A 6000-nucleotide genomic window follows, 5' to 3' on the forward strand; every position below is an offset into this window, starting at 1 on the left:
CTTATATTTAAAATTTCAGCTTAAATTGAGTTTGCTAAGTGAAAAATAGAAGTTGTAGTAGGGAAAATAATCCTCTCCAATTCCCTAAAAGTGTGCAATGAGGCATTTTGGGGTGGAGATATCGACATGTGGTAGCTCAGACATCCAATGATGTCGAGCTCGAGAAGAAAAAAAAAATGAAAGTCAATGAGTTCGAACCGTTGGATGTCCGAACTACTAGGTGTCGACATCTCTACCACGATCTACCGCACTGCACACATAAGAGAATTGGAGAGGATTAAAATCCGTTGTAGTAGTGGTTAGAATGCCATGGGTATTTTATTATTATTATTTTTTTGGTACGAGGGTATTTTATTACTGTAGGATAAGAATTAACATCTAACTATTCCATATCATGTAGCATCAAGCCAACTTTTTTGCCATTTACGTCCCTAATTGACCCTAATTGTTGTTAGGGCCTAGGTGGCTTTGTCTTGCCCTGCTTTTTTGCAATTTACGTTGTCCTATGCATTAAAAAAATCTGATTCAAGTAATTGAATATTGGTTTGTTTCATACTCAATTGACTATTAGACTTTTTTTTTTGGTTAAAAAACTTGGTCCAATCTTAAAATTGTAAATATTTTCATTCAATAGATAATTAGCATTTTTTTTTGGTAAACTAATAGATAATTAGATACTAAACAAAAATTGCAAAATATAAACAATAAATTGTAAAGCATAAACTAACACAGGGTTGGGCCGGGTCGAGCTGACTCTAGCCCGGGGCCTCAACCCTGGCTCAGCCTGATCTTGACCTAGGGCCTGAAAATTTCAACCCTAACCCACCCTCATGGTTGAAAATTTCAGTCTCGGCCCTGTTTGGGCTCAGGGCTGGACCGAGTTGACCAAAAATTGGTATCAACCTCTACCGATACCGATACGGATATACTAATTCGACGAATAGAAATGTATTGGATTTTTCTTCATTCATTGGGCATGAAACTAAGATGTATATTTGCAATGACTTACTTCCATCGCAAAATAACCATTCAAAAAACTGATAAGTCATTTTATCAATGTGAAGATTGTATATAAATACCAACCGTTGCCATTTTGAAATCATGGAATTTTGTGTGTATTAAGATGGAAGCCACCTTTATGGAAAAAACAAAAACAAGATTGAGATATTGGAGGAAATCAATAAGTGAGTTTTTTTAGCAATTACATATGCAAAATTTGATTGGTTTGTCTTTATAGATATATCTTCATAACTATATATATATATATATATATCTTAATTGATTAATCAAGGCAATAGAGTGAGTTAGATTGTATAATCAACATGAAAAAAAACACTTAAAAAAAGCCATTTCAGATACCATCTGTGCATAAAGATCATCTTTTGAATATGAAGTATAAAAAGAGAGCGACCAGATCATTATTTCAAAAAACGGTGTTGGGTCGCGCCTGATATGGCAGATCTAACATAGTTTAAAAATTATCAGAATCGATTGTGATCAATCTCGATTTTGACCGTTTTGAAACAGCCAACTCTTGGTCCCAAACTCTAGAATCATTTGAGTTTTCTGATCGGATGGTCAATTCTAAGGATTTTTGGGAATGATTTTAATCCGATTCTAAAGTCAAATGTTTTGAAACCTTGGTAGACAGGGAGGGGGAAATACACCCATTGCAATTTTAAATGGGTTTTATGTCACCTCTTACTCCCTCTTAGATTAGCAATCTTTGACCCGACGAGCTAAATGATGGATAATTATTTGGGTCAACATTTTGACCCATTTGAAATTCATTAAATTAAACCCAATAAATGTTTAAGACTGCTGATCCATATGGATTTATAGAATCAGTTTTGCTTCAACTAATCAACAAATATTAAAATACAGTCATATATGCACAGTCAAGGGAAAGATCAAATTTGATCATAATTTTTTAGGTAAATCAGCCAATATTCTAAATTGCAAGCACATCAGCACCAAGATTGATTAACAATAAATAACAGGCGGAAGTCAAGTGAAACATACCTTTGGAGACTAGAAGTGAATCTGAAACCAAACTAATAAGGAAAGCTTCGGTCCCATTTGGCTTTTCAGGTTCTTATTAGTTTGTTTTTCTGGTTGATTTCGGTTTTAGTCCGGTTCAAGTTCAGTCTAATATATATATAGATATATAATTTAAAATTACAGGAAAAAAATACATTTTCAATGAGTTTTGGGTGGATGTCGTGTAATATCAGTTTTAGTCCGGTTTTTCACCCAATTTCAATTTCGGGTTCACTCGTTTTGGTTTGGTTTCGGATGTGCAATACCTCAGCTCAAAGCTGATCCAATTAGGATCGATTCTGTTCAGGCTAGATTTTGACAACCCTAGTTTTACCAAGGTCACAAGAAAATTTGGCAAATGCAGCTTACAATTACAATTCCAATAGAAATGCGTCTTTAACGCCATTAAATAGGCAATGGAGAAATAAAAATTAATGAAAAGGTTCCCCACGATACAAAAGTGTAATTTTCCACCGATTTGCGCAATGGATGATCAAATCATCCAATAGGTAGCATATAAATCACTGTTGGAGAGCATTAAGAGTGTATATCGGTTCAGTTCTAATTAAACGGTTCAGTTTTGATTTGGTTCATGATGTAATAGATATATACCAAAATTGAACCAAATAGTATTTGGTTCCAATTGTTCAAACCAAAATCGATTACTATTTGGGTTTAGTTATCTTGTTTGTATTTGCTTATCCTGTTTGATTTCAATTTCAGTTATCTGGTTTGACTTCGGTGGTTATCCGGTTTGTATTCGGTTGGTTAACTGATTGGAATTTGGTTTCAGGTTGAATCCGGTTCCATAACTCGTGTTAATAGCATTAATGCGGGGGTAGAGCAGCTTGGTAGCTTGCAAGGCTCATAACCTTGAGATCACAGGTTCAAATCCTCTCTCCACTCAACAATTAAACACCATGAAAACACAAAATAAATCTAAATCTATCATGATCAATTAGATATGTCTAAATGCTTCATCAAAAAAATTAAAAATAGATATATCTAAATGAGTGTTAAGTATTAACTTAAAATCATTATAAACTATTAGACAAATTTATTATGTAAAAGACCATAGATCTGAAGTTTACAAACACTAAAAACATTTAGGAGTTCGGTTCCTCTGCATGTACCAACAGTTGAACGTACATGTGAGAGCCAACCACTTCTCCTATTTTTGCCATTTAGAAAGGGAGCAGGGGTTTCTATGAAAATAAAATTAAAATGTGATTGACTTTGAGATGTACGTTCACCTGTTGGTACGTGCAGACGATCCATTCTCACATTTAGGGCTTAGACTGTGTTTGATATGCAATATTGGAATGCATTCTAAGTCGATTTCGCATTCTTGGGCGATAAAAACAACTATTTTTATCATCCAAGAATGTGAAATCAACCTAGAATGCATACCAAACACTGCCTTAACTTCACGGTTTAGGAAAGAAGAGCCAAAGAGACAGAAGAGAGTGGAAGAATGTCAAAATCGAAGAGTTTTTAATGCTTTAGGGTGTAATGGTTTTTTGGATTGGTCCAACCAAGATTTTGTTCAATTTGGTTTCTATATGATTTAGCAATGTATGATTTATTTGGTTTATGGTTTTATTCGGTTTATTGGTTTGGAACAAACACATTTTGTATTGACAACTAGAACCTAACAATTTTATATTTAAAACCAAAACCAAACCAATTCAGTTTTGTTCTCTTTGGTTGCGTAAACCATTTGGATGTATGTCACCAGAACCATGATGTTTTTAAACCGTTTGGTTGCGTGATCCGATGGAATTAGATAGAATCACCCATAATCACTATTTCTTAAGAAAAGTGATTCATTTGTGGATTCTACTCGAGAGGTGAACTCATGAATGACATGATTCTACTGTAGATGTAAAAAGAAGCGAATCACCTTGAATCATTTTATCAGGCAAGAAGTTCCACTGCGTCTTTTCTCAAGAACTATAGTTCAAAGAGAATGGATGAAGCGGGATAGTGGAGATCGAAGGAACCCTAGCTCAAAATCTTCGGCTGAAACTGCAAGTCCGCTACTCTCTTATCCTCTTAAACGCTTTTGCAACCCATGGTGTAAAGAACCCTACGATTTGCTTCTGCAACCAAGATGTGAAGAAACCTGCTCGAGTTGGGACAATACTTGAGGTAAGACATTCTTTATTCTCCAAATTATTCAATGATATACATAGACCATTGTTTTTTATTTATTTCATTATTAACGAAGAATTTAGTAAATTATTTACACATTCGTTTTGTATTTGTTTACAAGGAAAAAATAGGGTTTCGGGATGTTTAAGTTTATAAATGAGGGAGAATCTTCGGTTTCAAACCTTCAAGCAGTGAGTTCTGTCGAAAGTGTACCCACCAACACCACGTCCATCCAAAGAATATTTGCAAGGACTCCCATAGGAACAATTTGAGTTTCTGTACAACAAACAAGGATATTAGAGCATAGAAACAATCTTTTTCTTCTTCTACATCTTTCCCTCACCCTCCTCTACTACTTGATTGCTTGGCTCTTGCACCCAAATATAGGAGCACACAAAAATAACGCCTTGACCCCATGAAATTAAAAGTTGCATCCATTTTGATGCTCATGTGTGCACTCTCATTGGCCATGCCACTGGTGCATGATGATGATAAAAATAGAGAAAGGGTTTATTGAGCAAGCGGCATAAGGGAGCCCATCAATGGGTTGTGGCAAAACGACCTCAACCATCGGAGGGCAACAATGTCATTTCATACGAGGAAAGAGAACACAAGGTTCTAACTTACCCTACCTAGACAACTCATAGAACCAAAAAATATTAGGGAAAAAGAATGGTACCTAGTCACATGGCTCCTGCACCTTGATATAGGAGCGTACAAAAATACAGCTCTGGCCCCATGAAATAAAGAATGATACCTAATCGCATGTGCTCTTATTGGCTCCCGTCCTGCTCTTCCACTAAAATTACACATATGACCAGACAAGCGATTGTAGGTTAAGGAGATAACTCGAAGGTTCTTTAGGGTACCGACTTTGGGAGGGATCGAGCCAGAGACAATGCTGGCGTAGAGGACGAGTTGGGTGAGAGCAGTGAGGTTTGATAGAGCGGGAGTGAGTGAACCGGTCAGTCCGCGTGAGCCGGTCAGGCCAGTACCGAGCGTGAAAGAGGTGACTCGAAGGAGAGGAGTGGTGGCGGAGGGGTCGGGTGAGCAGAGGATGCCGGAGAAGGTGGAGCAAGGATTGGGTGAAGCAAAGTCTCAGGTGGAGAAAAAAATCGAATGCGAGAGATCTCTTAGACTGGCTTTTATGGCGTGGAGAGCAGAGAGATTGAGGGTGCTGATCTGTTGGTGTTGCTGTTGGACAGATTGGTGTGTGAGGAAGAGGAAGAGTAGCAGAAACAGTTGAAACTGTGGCTTCGTCATGAGCGTGACAGAGGAGGAATGCCATGATAGTAAGATTTGTCTATGTGAGAGTGTTTGCAAAGCCTTGAAGGTGTGAGCTTGTAGGATTTACCTTTGTTCCTTGTTTAGATTTTAGAGAGAGACAGAGAGAGACCCATAATAGAGGGTCGGTCACAGACTCACAGGGATGGTGGTGGACACTGGAGAGCTAGGTTCAAAATCCAGGTATCGGTCATTGCCAAAATCTTTCTAGATCGAGATCGGATTGGTACAAATCGGTCAGGATTGGTCAAAAACCCCCCCAGATCGTTTTTAATGGATTGGATCATGTATCGGCCAAAGTTGGTGGGTGTTTTGATCTCAGGATTGGATCGGCCGATATTATTCGATTTGGATCGATCAATATCGGTTGGTATCGGTCAGTATAATATAAAAAATAAAAAAAGTTAAAAAAACTTTGAAAAAAATCAAAAAATATTCAGCCAGATCGATCAAGGATTGGATCAGATCGACTGATCCATGGAACGATCCATTCAAACCTTGTTTTATCAGTCAAATATCGGG

Source organism: Telopea speciosissima, chromosome 9 (assembly GCF_018873765.1).
Source record: "Telopea speciosissima isolate NSW1024214 ecotype Mountain lineage chromosome 9, Tspe_v1, whole genome shotgun sequence".
Lineage (NCBI taxonomy): Eukaryota > Viridiplantae > Streptophyta > Magnoliopsida > Proteales > Proteaceae > Telopea > Telopea speciosissima.